Raw genomic sequence first — 18,018 nt, forward strand, 5'->3', positions numbered from 1 at the left:
TATTACTGTGGAAGGGAGGGGCACCTCAAGCAGGATTGCCCTCAGGCATCTAAGCCGCACCTGGCTCCATGTCCGGTCTGCAAGGGACCACACTGGAGGAGAGACTGCCCCCAGAGGCATAGGTTTCAGGGGTCAGACTCTCAAGACAATCAAGACTGAAGGTGCCTGGTGATACCCACACAAGCTCCTATCCTAATTACACCTGAGGAACCCCAGGTATTAATAACTGTGGGGGGGCCAATCCGTTTATTTCCTTTTAGGTACTGGGGCAACTTTCTCTGTGCTTACTGAAGCCCCTGGCCCACTTTCTTCCCAATCTACTTCCATAGTGGGACTGTCTGGATGACCCAAAAGGTATTACTTCAGTTGTTCTTTAAGCTATAACTGGAACGCTGTGCTATTTTCACACAAGTTTCAGATAGTGCCAGTGTCTCCCTCACCCCTTTTGGGGAAGGATATACTGAGCAAGGTCCATGCCGCTGTTTTCATGAATATGGAGCCCTCCCTTTCTCTCCCTTTAATTAAACAAAATGTAAATCCTAGAGTGAAATGATGAAAAATCTGTGGGTCAAGCACAAAATGCTATTCCTGTAGTTGTCAAGATCAAAGATAACAATTTTAATCCATTATATTATCCCCATGTTTGGGCTGCCACAGAGCCTTCAGAGTGACAATGGCTCTGCCTTTAAAGCTGCCATAACTCAGGACATGTTTAAAGCTCTAGGAATAAAATATCACTTACACTGTTCCTGGAGACCCCAATCCTCAGGAAAGGTTGAAAAGGCTAATGATATTATCAAAAGACATCTGCACAAATTAACTCAAGAGATGCAGGACAGTTGGATTAAAGTTCTACCCACAGCCTTAATAAGGGCTTGGACTGCCCCTCAAAAGAAGGGACTGTCCCCATTTGAATGTATTTATGGAAGGCCTTTCTTATACACAGGCATTGTTATAGACCCTGAAGCCTTAGAATTAACTAATTATGTAACTCAGCTCTCAGCTTTTCAACAGAACTCCGGGAGGTGACACCTGACCCAGGCTCTGAGTCAATTAAGCCTCTATTTGAGCCAGGAATTGAGGTTCTGATAAAAACATTGGGATCTGGGGGCCAGTCCTTCGAGCCCCTCTGGGCAGGCCCTTACCAGGTTATTACTTCTTCTCCCACAGCTGTCAAAGTGCCAGGAATTGATTCGTGGGTGCACCACACTCAAGTTAAGAGGTGGCACCCTGACCAGAACTAAGTGACATCATTTTATGTCTTTACTTTCTATGTTCTGACTTTGTACTTTTCAGATGGGCCTGATAATCTATGTGAGTCTACTTCTGCTGACTACAAAAATCCTGAGTCTGCCATTTGATCCTCAAGACAATGCCTTTCTGTCCTGGGCTCACTCGTACGCTGCATTCCACAATCGGTCTAACTGCTGGTTCAGTGGAGCACTCCCCTCTTCATCAGTGGAAGGTTTCCCGTGGTGGTAAACATCTCTACTTCAGGGAAAAGACTTTCTCCACGTCTGTGAATACCTTCAACAACAATCATATGTGATGCCTCTTCTAAAACTGATGACGTCTAACAACCCTAAGATGTACTGGTGCAACACTTTGTACTTTAACTATGGACATAACGTGACTTTTAATTTTGATTATACATCGTCTCGGTTTAATGACTATTTCACTACACATAAGGCAAACGGGTCTAGATCTAATGTTTTTTTTTACCTGAACGTTTATCAAATATGGGATGAGGTTAAATGGCTAACTCCTGAAAAAGAACGTCTAATATCTACTGCCCTTATATGCTGGGAACAAATAGAGCCATCCCCATAAGTTAGCCAACAACTTAATTGTAATGATTGGAAACAACTGGGATTTTTGCTTCAGGAAATATGCAATGTAATCATTCCCATGTTTTCCAACCCCAGTTCAGGTCCTCCCTTTGGCTGGCCAGGCACTTATTAGGACTGGATATCTCAATCACACTGGCTTCCTCCAAACGGGACCTATTGGATATGTGGCACTTACCTTTGGGCATGGATTCCCCCTGGTTGGATAGGGAGATGAACCCTAGGTCTAGCTTTTACTCATGGCTTTATATTTTCAGAGCTTCCAAAAAAGCCTGCTAATTTACCACACCTTAAAACTCGGTGGACAAAGTCTGTATTTCACTGGCATGGTTATTTGGCTGCAGTGTTTGTTCCCTCTCTGGGAACTACAGATGTTATGCTATGAGTGGATGCTTTGACTAATTTTATTCAACAGGCATTACAAGAGTCTCAAAAAGCTATTTCAGCTCTTAATGCTAAATAAGGACAAATTAGAAAGGGGGTCTTACAAAACAGATTGGCCTTAGATATTCTGACAGCTGCACAAGGAGGAACTTGTGCCATTATTCATACCTAATGCTATACATATATATCTGATGAGCACTAATGTTTCTAATTTTACTAAATACATGAACAAGATGATTGAGGCTATGGATACTCCTAAAGCCTCAATTACCTCACTTTGGGAGATGTTAACTAGCTCCCCATGGTGGAAAACTATCTTAATTACAATAATTCTGATTGTTCTGTTTTTGTTCTTTGCTCCCTGCATCTGTAACTGTGTAGCTAGATTTTCTTCTAGTTGCATGAAAGATTTTAAGTTACAAATAGTTGTCCAAGCTCCTATGAGTGCCACAGCCTCCTCCAACTATTACTTGGGGCCCCTGGATCACAAACCTCAATATGAGGGTTAAGAGAATATGTTGCCTCAACAATTTAAGGACAATGCCCTTTATCAGCTCTGAAGCAGTTATGGAATGAGAATGACGCCCCTTTCCCTAGGCAACATAATTCTCCTAAAAGAAAAGGGGGGAATGAGGGAGTCAATTCCTAGGCAGATTGATAAAAAGTGCAGGGTCCCCAAGGAGGAGAAAGGGGTCTGGGGCTCTTGAAGTGGAGATAGGGGTCTGGAAATCTCAAGAAGGAGGAAAGGACAAACTTTATTTGTTTACATTCCTTAGTCTTAGTCAATTACACAATTCGGTTTAGACTCTGTACTAGGGATTATACAACAACAATGTAACCTGCTTGAGGACAGTTTCTCCTTCCTGAAAACCTTCTGACTAATCCACCTGATGAGAAGAGCTGACTCATTTGAAAAGACCCTGATGCTGGGAAAGACTGAGGGCAGGAGAAGGGGAAGACAGAGGATGAGATGATTAGATGGCATCACTGACTCAATGAACATGAGTTTGGGTAAACTCCAGGAGTTGGTGGTGGACAGGGAGGCCTGGCAGGCTGTGGCTCATGGGGTCACAATGAGACTGACATGACTGAGCAACCAAACTGAACTGAACTGTATCCTGATATCTTAGAATGTATATTATGGGAGTGGGTCTGGTAGGATCATTATATATTTAAATTTAATCTTGTTATCCTAAAAGGTAAATTTTGGGAGTGGGTCTTGTAAAATTTTCACGAACTTGAGAAATGTGATTGAATCATTGTAATAAGTAATTAAAAGGTATATAACTTCATTGCTAACACTAGCAAGGGGGTACTCTTTCTGCCCCCTTCTGATGTCTATGTCAGAAGCTTTTTCTATCCCTTTTATACTTTAATAAAACTCTATTACACAACAGCTCAGAGGGATGAAGCCTCGACTCTGGCCCCAGATTGAATTCTTCTCCTCCAGAAACCAAGAATCTCGGCACCTTTCGTGGTTCAGCAAGAAATTTTCAGTAGCGCTATGACCAAGGAATGTGTTTGCAAGACTCAGAAAGGGCAGGGAGACACATGGCCCTGACTAGAATTTAGGCCCTCAGAGCAGGCCTGGAGGTCTGACATGTGAGAAGCAAAACAGTTGCTGCAATATAGAGGCCTGAAAACACACTCTCCATGGATGCTTCTCATTCCTCAAAGTAAGATAGCTTTCCCAGACTCCTGCGTGCTGAGATACACAAATTGTTGAAAGCAGTTGCTTCAAGGTCATTTTTGGGTGGCTCCTGAGGTCTTGTGCCTAGGAAAGGATCCTGCACACATAGAAAAAGTCAGAGTAAAAAACAAACATCTGCTGCATCACGGTTCCCCTGCAGACGAGATCTAGTGGGCCTAGGTCTGTTTGGAAAATTCTTGCATCCTGTGAGTACACACACTGTGTGTCAACCTGGATAAGAGCTTTTGGGGCAAAATTCTCATTTATCTCTCCAGGAGCCCTAACTGGGTATGGCCTAGATACTCTTTGAAAATCCATCCAATGTCTGTTTTCTTCCTTCTGAAAGACCTAGCTTAGCTCCCCACTTTGGGAATTCGGGAGCAGGGAGGTGGCCTGCAATTCCTTGCCTGGGGTGCATTTGAGGTGCAAGGTGACATTGACCTGGAGACCACAATATGGCACCCAGCACCCTCAGAAACACTCCCACAGCCTGCTTCCCAAAGGGCAGTAACTCTATAAACTAGGAGTATTTTTGCAAGTCTCAGATAGTGCAGGGATACAAATGGCCCTGACTCTGGAATTTAGGGTCTCAGAGCAGGCCTGGTGGTCTGACGTCTGAGAAGCAAAACGGTTGCTGTAAGATAGAGGCCTGAAAGCACACTCTTTGAGGATGCCTTTCTTTCCTCAAAGGAAGATAGCTTTCCCAGCCAGCTTCAGGCTGAGAGTCACAAACAACGGGGAAGTGTGGGCTGGGAGGTCATTTTTCAGTGGCAATGGCCTCTGAGGCCCTGCGCCCAGGGAGGGCTACCACACTCCCAGGGAAAGTCAGGGCAACCTCCACATGGCTGTTCCATCACGTTTCCTCTGTAGGAGAAAGCTCGTGAGCCTAGGTCTGTCTGCACCATGTTTGGATCCTGCAAGGAGAACCTCCTGGTTGCCCAATTGGATCCTGGGACTAGGGGCCAAAATTCTCATTTTTCTCCCTGGGACCCCAAACACGGGGCAGCCCAGCAACCGCTTGCAAATGCATCCCATTGCTGCTTTCTTCCTTCTGACAGACCTACCTTTGCTCCCTACTTTGGAATTTCAGAAGCTAGGGGCCAGCCTGCCACTCCTCACCTGGGGCCAATGGGAGGTGCCAGGAGCCCTCGACCAGGTGACCTCAGCATGGCACCCTACCTCCTCAGATACACTCCCAAAGCCTCCTTCCCCGTGGGCAGGACCATGCTGACCTAGGGATGTGTTTGCAACGCTCAGAAAGTGCAGGGAGACACATGGCCCTGACCTGGCAACTGAGGCACTCAGAGCAGGCCTGGAGGTCTGACAATTGAGGAGCCAATACCTGCTGTGAGATAGAGACCTGAAAACACACTCTCTGTGGCTGCCTTTCCTGCCTCCAAGGAAGATAGCATCCCCAGCTTCCGGTGGGCTGATTGTCACACACAGCTGGGAAATGCTGGCTGGGAGGTCATTTTTCAGTGGCAGTGGCCCCTGAGGCCCTGCACCCAGGGAGGGCTCCCACACTCCCAGGGAACGTCAAGGCAACCTCCACAAGGCTATTCTGTTGTGTTTCCTCTGCAGAAAGAGCTAGTGAGCCTAGGTCTCTCTGCACCGTGCTCGGCTCCTGCGGGCAGAACACCCTGAATGCCCACCTCCATCTTGGGCCTTGGGGCCTAAATTCACATTTTTCTACTGGGAAGGCCTAATGTGGGGCAGCCAGCAACTGCTTGCAAAAGCATCCTGTTACTGTTTTCTTCCTTCTGCCAGAGGAAGAAAAGGCAACCTCCACAAGGATGTTCTGTCACGATTGCTCTGCAGGAGAGAGCTCGTAAACCTAGGCCTCTCTGCACTATGCTCGGATGCTGCGGGCAAAACACCCTGGGCACCCAGCTGAAGCCTGGGCCTAGGGGTCAAAATTAGCATTTTTCTCCCACAGAGCCCTAATGCGGGGCTGCATAGCAACTGCTCTCAAAAGTCTCCCATTGCTGTTTTCTTCCTTCTGACAGAGCTAGTTTTACTCCCTGCTTCAGCATTTCAGCACCCAGCGGGTGGCCCACCACTTCTCGACTGAGGCCCATGGGGGTGCCAGGCGCCCTCGACCAGATGACGCCAGTATGGCTCCCAGACCTCTCAGACACACCCCTGCAGCCTCCTTCCCCATGGGAAGGACCACACTGACCTAGGAATGTCTTTGCAAGGCTCGGAAAATGCAGGGAGACACAAGACCCTGACTCGGGAATTGAGGCCCTTGGAGCAGGCCCAGAGGTCTGGCATCTGAGAAGCCAAGCACTTGCTGTGAGATAGAGGCCTGAATATCCACTCTCTGGGGCTGCCATTTCTGCCTCTAAGGAAAATAGCATCCTCAGAGGCTGCGGGGAGCTGCCCGTGAGAACAGGGTCCTTTGTCCGAAGGACACAACTCTGGGAGCTGCCTCAGTCCTTGAGGGTTTGCTTGCAAACATAGCTGTCTGTCCCGCTACTCCAGAGATTAGGCGCTTATTTACTGCAGACACCTGGAGTTCTGTGCAAACTTCTCACTCACAGAGAAATGTTATCTGGTGTAAGAAATGATAACAGGGTGCCATTTCCATGTTCTCAAGATTTCTTGTGACTGTTTGTAAGATGTATAGGTCAACCAAGAAAAAATGTCAACTGTCTTGTCTTTCTCACGCTCTTCTGTATAAATATAAGATGCTAAATAAAGTTGGTGTCAGACTGCGTCCCTTCGTGGAGACGTGTCTGAACCTCTCGACCCCATCTTTGTTGTAGTCTTTTGCTTTAGTTTCTTTCTTAGCCCCGCCGTGCACCTTCTTGGGACCTGATCGACTTTGCCGGCTGGCACCGGCAGGTGGCGCCTGAACAGGGACTTGGGAATTGGAGCGCGACGACAGCCGCTGCCCATCAAGATTGAGGTAAGTAACAAGGAATTCCTAATTAATTAAAGTAAAGGGCAGGGAGTGTTACTGTCAAGAGTAATAAATCATGGGACAAGGCAATAGCCGCCAGTTATTTGTACATATGTTGAATACTATGTTAAAAGGTAGGAGAATTCATGTAAATAAGTTACAGCTAGAAAAGTTTTTACTTTTTATAGAAGAGGTTTGTCCCTGGTTTCCAGAAGAAGAAACAGTTAGTCTGGAAACTTGGAAAAAAGTAAGGAAACAATTGCAGACATATTATTCCTTACATGATCCCAATCGTGTTCCTGTGGATGTTTTTTCTTTGTAGGCTCTCATAAGAGACTGTCTGGATCCTGAACATGAGGGACATAAAATTCAAACGGCTCTCAGGGATTCCACAGAACCCAAAGTTGCAGAGCCTTCCACCCCTCCGCCTGAGCCTCTTTATGCTGTGCCTGAGGGAACAGCTTGTAAGGCTAGAGAGAGTGATGATGTGTTAAGCTCTGATGAACAGAAAGAGTTAAATGAACAAGCGGCTCAGTACCATAGAGAAGATATGCCTTGGGAAATGATGGTTAACATGCAATCCCCCTCAGGAAAAGGGGAATTAAAGCATTCAGGGCTTTCTGAAGAACAGCTGGAGAATTTAATTCAGAAGATTGTTATAGCAGTAAAAAAGGATGCACAGGGAGACTCCCACTCCAGCCAGCCTGTGCATCCAGCATATCCTCCCTTGGTTCTTGCTGGACTCGATCCACCTCCACCTTTGGTAGAACCACGAGAGCTTATATCTATCCCTGCTTCTTTGCCCGGTGAAAACGTAAAAATTAAAAGTGAGATATTATTATCTCCCCTTCAACAAGCAATTAAGTGAGCTAATGAAGAAAGAGAACATATTCCCGGGTTTTCAGAAATATATCCAGTGTTTGAAAATGCTCAACAACAGAGGTATTATAAACCGCTGCCCTTTAAACAACTGAAAGAGTTAAAAATGGCTTGTGCACAATACAGCCTGACTGTGCCCTTTACTCAGGCTATTATAGAGGCTTTAGGAAATCAAAATCTGCCACCTAATGATTGGAAACAGGTTGCTCAGGCTTGTTTATCTGGAGAAGATTATTTACTATGAAAATCTGAGTTTGCTGAACAGTGTGGGATCACAGCCGATATCAATCGACGACAGGGACTAAACACCACTTATAAAATAATGGTGGGAAAAGGAGATTATTGAGACATTAATAATCAACTTAATTATTTGCCTAGAGCCTACCCTCAGATTAGTGCTGCGGCTCTACGAGCATGGAAAAAGCTTCCAAATTCTGATAAAAAGACTGAAGATTTATCTAAAATTCGCCAGGGGCCAGATGAACCATATCAAGATTTTGTTGCCCGCCTGCTTGAGACAATTGGTAAAATGATAGGGAATGAGCAGGCGGGGATGGTGTTGGCTAAACAGCTTGCTTATGTTTCAGTTTAGCGACAATTGGGTTATTGCCTTAGCTGGTTTTAGTAGACGGCTTGATAATCATTATCCCTCAGATAAAATTTTACAATTTGCTCACTATCACCAATTTCTTTTTCCAAAAATGTTGTTTCTCAGCCCCTTGCCGACGCCTTAACTGTATTTACTGATGGCTCTTCTAATGGAATAGCTAGTTTGATTATACAGGACAATACTGCCACCTGGTGTACTAATTATAAGTCTGCTCAAAAAGTAGGACTATTTGCTGTTTTTCAGGCTCTATTACAAATTTCTGCTCCATTTAGTTTATATTCTGACAGTATATCATAAGAGCCTTAAACACTATTGAGACTGTTCTATTTATTGGTACCCTGAATTCTACTATTCAAACTCTTTTTCGTGATATACAACATTTAATTTGCTCCAGAGTTAATAAATGCTATTTTGGTCATATTCGTGCTCACTCTGGGCTTCCTAGACCTTTAGCATGAGACAATGCTTTGGCTGATGAAGCTACACATATGATATTTCCTTCATTGGAACAAATGGCAAAAACTTCTCACAGCTTACATCATCAAAACAGTAATAAATTAAGACTTCAATTTGACATTATTCGAGAAGCTGCCAGACAGATTGTTAAACAATGTCAAACATGTCCTCAATTTTTTAGTGTTCCCCATTACGGAATTAATCCCCAAAGATTGTTGCCAAATGATATATGACAAATGGATGTTACCCATATTCCTGAATTTGGTAAACAAAATTTTGTTCATGTTACTATTGACACCTTCTCCGGCTTTTTACATGCCTCTCTACAATCCGGAGAAGCTAACAAACATTGTATAGCTCATTGCATTAAATGTTTTGCTGTTATGGGAACCCCTAAGACCATAAAAACAGACAATGGTCCACGATACACTGTAAAAAATTTTCAACTATTTTGTACATAATTGTCTATCTCACATAAAACAGGTATCCCTTATAATCCTCAAGGTCAAAAAATTATTGAACAGACACATCAAACTCTCAAACATCAATTACAAAACTAAAAAAAGGGGAAATTGTATCCCAATACCCCCTCCAACTCTCTAAACCATACTTCATCTGTTCTAAATATTTTACAATTAGATATAAGTGGCCGTTCAGCAACACAGCGATTTTAGAACTTTGATGCACAAACAATAAGACCTAAAGTCTTTTGGAAAGACCCACTTGTGAGAAAATGGTATAGACCAGATCCTGCACTAATCTGAGGACGAGGACATGTTTGTGTTTTCCCACAAGATGCCGAAGCGCCATGCTGGCTGCCAAAAAGGTTGGTATGCATGGCGGAGACGATCTCTAAGAAACCAGATGAAGAGATTGACGATTCAAGAACATGATGAATTACCATCTTGGCAACAACTTCAGACATTGATGCGAGAGTTACAAAATCATGTTGCTGTACAGGGCGATCCAATATCACCTTTAAGCTTCCTGATAACCTTATTAATTATCTTAAATCAGATTAACACTGCACACTCTGAAGAATATTCAAATGCTTACTGGGCTTATTTTCCCGACCCTCCCCTTCTCCAATCAGTGGACTGGGAGGGTCAATCCATAACTGTTTTATTTCTTACACCTTGTTTAATTAAAAAAACTGATTGATGATCTATAGATGATAAAGACTTCCATCTATGGAAATGGTCTTTGGTTAAAAGAACATAAGCATGCACCTATATAAAAAAAAAAAAAAAGGAGAGATGCGGGGAGCTGCCCGTGAGAACGGGGTCCTTTGTCCGAAGGACACAACTCTGGGAGCTGCCTCAGTCCTTGAGGGTTTGCTTGCAAACATAGCTCTCTGTCCCACCACCCCAGAGATTAGGTGCTTATTTACTGCAGACACCTGGAGTTCTGTGCAAACTTCTCACTCACAGAGAAATGTTATCTGGTGTAAGAAATAATAACAGGGTGCCATTCCCATGCTCTCAAGATTTCTTGTGACTGTTTGTAAGATGTATAGGTCAACCAAGAAAAAATGTCAACTATCTTGTCTTTCTCACGCTCTTCCGTATAAATATAAGATGCTAAATTAAGTTGGTGTCAGACTGCGTCCCTTCGTGGAGACGTGTCTGAACCTCTCGACCCCATCTTTGTTGTAGTCTCTTGCTTTAGTTTCTTTCTTAGCCCCGTCGGGCACGTTCTCGGGACCTGATCAACTTTGCCGGCTGGCACCGGCAAGAGGCCTGTGTTCTGAGTCAAACTCAGCTGAGATGTGCTGGCTGAGTTCAATTTTCTGGGGTTATGGCCCCTGAGGCCCTGCACCCAGGGAGGCCTCCCACTCTCCCAAGGAACATCAAGGCAACCTCCACATGGCTGTTCTGTCACGTTTGCTCTGCAGGAGAGAGCTCGTGAGCCTAGGTCTGTCTGCACCATGCTCGGATCCTGTGGGGAGAACACCCTGGGCACCCAATTGGATCCCAGGCCTAGAGGCCAAAATTCACATTTTTCTCCCAGGGAGCCCTAATGCAGGGCGGCCCAACAACTGCTCTCAATTGTCTCCTATTGCTGTTTTCTTCCTTCTGACAGAGCTAGCTTTGCTTGCCGCTTCAGCATTTCAGCAATCATGGGGCGGCCCGCAACTCCTTGCTTTGGGCCCATGGGGGTGCCAGGCACCCTCGACCAGGTGACCTCAAAATGACTCCTGGCCCCCTCAGACACACTCCTGCAGCCTCTTTCCCCATGGGCAGAACTTCACTGACCTAGAAATGTTTTTATAAGCCTCAGAAAGTGCAAGGAGACATACGGCCCTGACTGAGGAATTGAGGCCTTCAGAGCAGGCCCAGAGGTCTGGCGTCTGAGGAACCAAACACTTGCTGCAAGATAGAGGCCTGAAAACCCACTCTCAGGGGCTTCCTTTACTGCCTCCAAGAAGATAGCATCCCCAGCCTCCTGGGGGCTAAGAGTCACACCCAGCTGGGAAGAATGTTTGGAAAGTCATTTTTCAGTGGCAATGGCCCCTGAGGCCCTGCACCCAGGGAGGGCTCCCACACCCTCAGGGAAAATCAAGGCAACCTCTACAGAACTTTTCTGTTACGTTTGCTCTGCAGGAGAGAGCTAGTGATCCTAGGTCCTTCTGCACCATGCTCGAATCCTGCAGGGAGAACACCCTGGGCACCCACCTATATCCCGAGCCTAGGGTCCAAAATTCACATTTTTCTCCTGGGGACCCCTAAAGCCGGGTGGCCCAGCAATGCTTGCAAATGCCTCCAGTTGCTATTTTCTTCCTTCTGACACAGCTAGCTTTGCTCCCTGCTTCAGCATTTCAGCAGCCATGGGGCAGCCCACAACACTTATCCAGGTCTCCAGGGGTCAGATGTCAGCTTCCATTGACCAGGTGAACCCAGCATGGCTCCTGGGCCCCTCAGACACACTCCTTCAGCCTCCTTCCCCATGGGTAGGACCGCACTGACCTAGAAATGTGTTTTCAAAGCTCGGAAAGTGCAGGGAGACACAAGGCCCTGACTTGGGAATTGAGGCCCTTGGACCAGGCCTGGAAGTCTGGTGTCTGAGGAGCCAAGCACTTGCTGTGAGAGAGAGGTCTGAAAATCCACTCTCTGGGGCTTCCTTTCCTTCCTCCAAGGAAGATAGCATCCCCAGCTACCTGTGGGCTGAGAGTCAAACCCTGCAGGAAGTGCTGGCTGAGACGTCATTTTTGGTGGCAATGGCCCCTGAGGTCCTGCACCCATTGAGGGCTACCACACTTCCAGGGAAAGTCAAGGTAACCTCCACACCGCTCTTCCCTTTTGTTTGCTCTTCAAGAGAGAGCTAGTGTGCCTAGGTCTGTCTGCACCATGCTCAAATGCTACGGGGAGAACACCCTGGGCACCCACATGGATCCCAGGCCTAGGAGACAAAGCTCACATTTTTCAACCAGGGAGCCTTAAGGCGGGGCAGCCCAGCAGCTACTTGCAAAGGCATCCCGTTGCTGTTTGTTTCATTCTGCCAGAACTAGCTTTGCTCCCCATTTTGGCATTTCTGCAGTCAGTGGGCATCCTGCCACTCCTCACCAGGGGCCCACAGGAGGTTCCAGGCTCCCTCCACCAGGTGACCCCAGTATGGCACCTGGCCCCCTCAGACACAGTCCTACAGCCTCCTTCCCCATGGTTTGGACCACGGTGACCTAAGAATGTGTTTGCAAGACTTGGAAAGTGCAGGGAGACAGAAGGCCCTGACTCAGGAATTGAGGCCCTTGGAGTATGCTCAGAGATCTGGCATCTGAGGACCCCAGAACTTGCTGCAAGATAGAAAAATCGGCCCTAATCTCAAGATGAGTTTGGTAACGTGGGGCTCTTCTAAAGCTGTGATGGGGATTTCGGGCTTCCTCTCGTGTTGCAACAGGTAACTTGGGGAACCTCTTGAGTTTCATGAAGGGAGTCAAGCCTCCTTTCAAGTTGCGAGCTCAGAATTGCTCTCGAGGCGCTGCAAGGGAAAAGGCCCCTTACCACATTGAGGTGGGAATCTTGTAGTTTTTCTTGAGTTGTGGCAAGAATCTTGGGGTTCCTCTCGAGTTGAAACAAAGTTCTCAGGGAACCTCTGGATTCCTCAGTGAAATCAGGCCTCCTTTCAAGTTGTGAGGGGCACCTTGGGATTCCTCTCAAATCACTGAAGAGGAATAGGGTCTCTTCTCGAGTTTAGGCAGGAAACTGAGGTTTCCTCTCCAGTTGCAAGAGGGATCTCGGGGTTCCTATCGAGTTTCAACAGGGAAGTCAGGCCTCGGCTCGTGTTGAGGTATGGAAATCCGCTTTCCTCTTGTGTCGTTAAAGGGGTTTCAGGCCTCCTGTCAAGTTCAGGTGGGAAACTTGGGCTTTTTCTAGAGGTGCAACAGGGGAGTCAGACCTCCCTTCATGTAGTGAGGTTCCATTTGAGTCGGTGCAGGGGAATCAGGCCCTGTCCCATGTTGAGGGGGAATTCGGTGTCCTTTTGACCTGCGGCAGGAACAGCAGGGTTTCTCTCGAGTTTCAATAGGTGAGACAAGCCTGCTCTTGAGGTACTAGGGGAAACTCAGGATTCCTCTAGAGTCTAAGTAAGGAAATCGACCCTCATCTCAAGATGAGGTGGGGAACAAGAGGCTCTTCTGCATTGTGGCAGGAAACTCGGAGTTCCTCTCTAGTAAAGACGGGTATCTCGGGGAACCTCTTGAGTTGCATTAAGGTTGTGAAGCCTCCTTTCGAGTTTCGAGAGGGAGCTTGGGATTTCTCTCGAGGTGCTGCAGGGGAAAAGGGCCTCATCTCTCATTGAGGGGAGTGGTTTTCTCGAGTTGCGGCGGGAAGCTTGGAGTTCCTCTCGAGTTGCGATGGGGACCTCAGGGAACCTTTCCTGTTGCCTCAGGGAAGTCAAGTCTCCTTTTGAGTTGCGAGAGGGGTAGGGAATTGCTCTCAAGGCACTGCAGGGAAATTGGACCTAATCTCGCACTGAAAGAAGAATCTCGAGGTGTTTCTCGAGTTGCAGCGGGAAGCTTTGGGTTCATCTCGAGTTGCACCAGGGAACTCTGGAAAACTCTCATGTTGCTTCAGGTAAGTCAGGCCTCCTTTCAAGTTCTGAGGGTCACCTCGGGATTTCTCTCAACTTGCTGCAGGGGAATCGGGCTTCATCTAGACTTAAGGCGGGAAACTCAGGGCTCCTCAAGTTGAGACAGGGATCTCAGGGTTCCTATCGAGTTTCAAAAGGGGAGTCAGTCCTCCTCTCGTGTTTAGGCATGAAATTCCGCTTTCCTCTCGAGTTGTAAAAGGGGTGTCAGGCCTCCTGTCAAGTTGAGGTGGGGAAATTGGGCTTTTTTAGAGGTATAACAGGGGAGTCAGACCTCCTTTTTTGTTGTGAGGAGATAAGTGGGGTTCCATTCGAGTCAGTGCAGGGGAATCATGCCTTATCTAGAATTGAGGGAGAACTCGGCATCCTTTTGAATTGTGACAGGAACTGCGGGGTTCCTCTAGAGTTTCAATAGGTGAGACAGGCCGCCTCTCCAGGTGCTAGGGGACAGTTGGGATTCCTCTCAAGTCGAAGCAGGGGAATTGACCCTCATCTCGAGATGAGGTGGGAGACATGGGGCTCTCCCCGAGTTGTGGTGGGAAACTCAGAGTTGCTCTCGTGTGCTGACAGGTATCTCAGGGAACCTCTTAAGTTGCATAAAGGGAGTTAAGCCTTCTTTCGAGTTTCGAGTGAGAACTTGAGATTGCTCTTGAGGCATTGCAGGGTAAAAGGGCCTCATCTCGGGTTGATGGGGGAATCGCATGGTTTTTCTCTATTTGCAGAGGGAAGCTTAGTGTTCCTCTCGAGTTATGACGGGGATCTCAGGGAACCTCTCATGTTGCCTCAGGGAAGTCAGCCCTCGTTTCAAGTTTCGAGTGTCACCTCAGGAAATCTCTTGAGTCTCTGCAGGGGAATTGGGCCTCATCTCGAGTTAGGGTGGGAAACTCAGGGCTCCTCTCCAGTTGAGACAGGGATCTCGGGGTTCCTATTGACTTTTAACAGGGGAGACAGGAATTGTCTCGTGTTGAGGCATTTCCTCTCGAGGTGTAAATGGGGTCTCAGGCCTCCTGTCATGTTTAGGCTGGGAAGTGGGCTTTTTTGTAGGTGAAACAGGGGAGTCAGACATCCCTTCTTGTTGTGAGGGGATACCAGGGTTCCATTCAAGTCAGTGCAGGGGAACAAAAACTTATCTCAAGCTGAGGGGAGACTCAGTGTCCTTATAACTTGCAGCAGGAACCTTGGGGTTCCTCTCAACTTGCAATATATGAGACAGGCACGCTCTTCAGGTACGAGGGGAAAGTTGAGATTCCTCTTGAGAAGAAGCAGGGGAATTGGCCCTCATCTCAAGATGAGGTGGGGAACATGGGGCTCTTCTTGCGTTGTAGCGGGAAACTCAGGGTTCCTCTTGAGTAGCGACCCGTACCTCGGGGATACTCTTGAGTTGCATAAACGGAGTTAAGCTTCTATTGAGTTCTGAGAGGGAACTTGGGATTGTTCTTGAGGCGCTGCAGGGGAAAGGGGGCTCATCTTGTGTTAACAGGGGAATCTCGTGATTTTTCTCGAGTTGCAGCGGGAAGCATGGGATTCCTCTCGAGGTGAGACAGGGACTTCAGGAAACCTCTCATCTTGCCTCAGGGAAGTCATGTCTCTTTTCAAGTGGGATTGCTCTCGAGTCACTGCAGGGGAATGGGGCCTCATCTTGAAGTGAGGGGGGAATCTCGTGTTGTTTCTTGAATTGTGGCAGGAAGTTTTGGATTCATCTTGAGTTGGGACAGGGAACTCAGGGAACCTCTCATGTTGCCTCAGGAAAGTCAAACCTCATTTCAAGTTGTGAGGAGCATGTCGGGATTGCTCTCGAGTCGTTGCAGGGGATTAGGGACTCTTCTCAAACTGAGGTGGGAATCAGGGGAGTCAGATCTCCTTTCCTATTGTGAGGGGATACTCCATGTTCCATCCGAGTCAGTGCAGGGGAATCAGGCCTTATCTCGAGTTGAAGGGAGACTGGTTGTTCTTTCGCCTTGAGGCAGGAACAGCGGGGTTCCTCTCGAGTTTCAACAGGTGAGACAGGCCTGCTCTTGAGGTGCAAGGGGAAAGTCGGGATTCCTCTTGAGTTGAAGCAGGGGAATCGTCCCTCATCTCGAGATGAGGTGGGGAACATGGGGCTCTTCTCAAGCTGCAGCAGGAAACTAGGGATTCCTCTCAAGTTGTGACAGGTAACTCTGGGAACCTCTTGAAATGCATAAAGGGAGCCAAGCCTTCTTTCACATTTCAACTGGGAACTCTGGATTGCTTTCAAGGCCCTGCAGGGGAAAAGAGCCTCATCTAGCTTTGAAGGGGGAATCTCGTGGTTTTTCTTGAGTTGCAGCTTGAAGCATGAGGTTCCTCTAGAGTTGCGATGGGGACCCCAGGGAACCTCTCGTCTTGCCTCAGGGAAGTCAAATCTTCTTTCAAGGTGCGAGTGGTGTGTGGGATTGCTCTCGAGTCACTGCAAGAGAATTGGGCCTTATCTCGCATTCAGGGGGGAATCTCCTGATGTTTCTCGAGTTGTGGCGGGAAGCTTTGGGTTCCTCTTGCGTTGTGATGTGGTCCTCTGGGTACCTCTCATGTTGTTTCAGGGAAGTCAGGCCTCCTTTCCAGTTGCGGGGGACACCTCAGGATTCCTCTCGAGTCCCTGCAGGGGAATAGGGCCTCATCTCGAGTGGAGGTATGAAATTCAGGGTTCCTCTTCAGTTGCGACAGGGATCTCAGAGTTCCTATCGTGTTTCAACAAGTGAGTTGCCCTCATCTTGTTTTGAGGCATATAACTCCTCTTTCCTCTCGAGTTGTAAAAGGGATGTCAGGACTCCTGTCGGATTCAGGTGGGGAATTTGGGCTTTTTCTAGATGTGCAACAGGAGAGTCAGGCCTCCTTTAATGTTGTGAGGAGATAGTAGCGGTTCCATTTGAGTTGGTGCAGAGGAAGCAGGCCTTGTCTCAAGCTGAGGGGGAACTTGGTGTCCTTTTGATTTGTGGCAGGAACCACAGGGTTCCTCTCAGGTTTCAGTAGGTGATAAAGGCCTCCTCTTGATGTGCGAGTGGTAAGTTGTGTTTCTGACGAGTCAAAGCAGAGGAATTGGCTCTCATCTTGAGATGAGTTGGGGAACATGGGGCCCTTCTTGAGTTGTGACAGGAGACTCAGTTTTCCTCTCAAGTGGAGACATAATCTTGGGGAATCTCTTGAGTTGCATAAATGGTGTAAAGCCCTCATTTCGAGTTTCAAGAGAGAACTCGGTATTGTTCTCGAGGTGCTGCTGGGGAAAAGGGCCTCATCTCACTTTGAGGGGGGAATCTCTTTGTGTTTCTCGAATTGTGGTGGGAAGGTTTGGGATCCTCTTGAGTTGCAACGAGGATGTCAGGGAACCCCTTATGTTGCCTCAGAGATGTCAGACTTCCTTTCAAGTTGTGTGGGGCACCTCAGGATTCTTCTCGAGTCACTGCAGCTGAATAGGCCCTCATTTCACAGAGAGGGGCGAATCTTGTGGTTTTTCTCGTTTTGAGGCATGGATCTCTGCTTTCTTCCCAAGTTGTAAAATGGGTGTCAGGTCTCCTGTTACGTTGAGGCTGGGAACTTGGGCCTTTTTGTAGGTGCAATAGTGGAGTCAGATCTCTATTCGTGTAGTGATGGCATACCTGGGGTTCCATTCTAGTCGCTGCAGGGGAATAGGGCCTCATCTCGAGTTAAGAGGTAATCTTGTGGTTTTTCTCGAGTTGCAGTGGGAAGCTTGGAACTCAAACTCCTGTTGAGTTTCGATGGGGACCTCAGGGAGCCTCTCATCTTGCCTCAGGGAAGTCAAGTCTCCTTTCGAGATGCAAGAGGGAGCGTGGGATTGTTTTCAAGTCGTTGCCAGGGAATAGGGCCTCATCTCAAGTTGAAGCAGGAAACTCAGGGTTCCTCTCCATTTGGGACAGGGATCTTGGGATTCCTATCGAGTTTCAACAGGGTATCAAGCCTTGGCTCGTGTTGAGGCATGAAACTCTGCTTTCCTCTCGAGTTGGAAAAGGGGTGTCAGGTCACCTTTCCAATTGAGGTGGGGAGCTGAGGCTTTTTCTAGATGTGCAACAAGGGAGTCAGACCTCCCTTCGTGTTGTGAGGGGATACTCAGTATTCCATTCAAGTTGGTGCAGGGGAATCAGGCTTTATCTTAAGTTGAGGGAGAACTTGGTGTACTTTTGACTTGTGGCAGGAA

The 18,018-nt window shown here is 47.4% G+C and overlaps 1 long non-coding RNA gene across 1 annotated transcript; it reads left to right on the forward strand.

The window, feature by feature from the left end:
- Positions 1–1,651, forward strand: LOC147374739 (uncharacterized). The gene is made up of 2 exons (XR_015163276.1): positions 1–216; positions 1,297–1,651. It is a non-coding gene; the product is annotated as an uncharacterized LOC147374739 (long non-coding RNA).
- The last annotated feature ends 16,367 nt before the right edge of the window (positions 1,652–18,018 follow it).

This window comes from Bos grunniens, chromosome 4 (genome assembly GCF_055505025.1).
Source record: "Bos grunniens cultivar Pamir isolate PY7600 chromosome 4, Bosgru_T2T1.0, whole genome shotgun sequence".
Taxonomy (NCBI): Eukaryota; Metazoa; Chordata; class Mammalia; order Artiodactyla; family Bovidae; genus Bos; species Bos grunniens.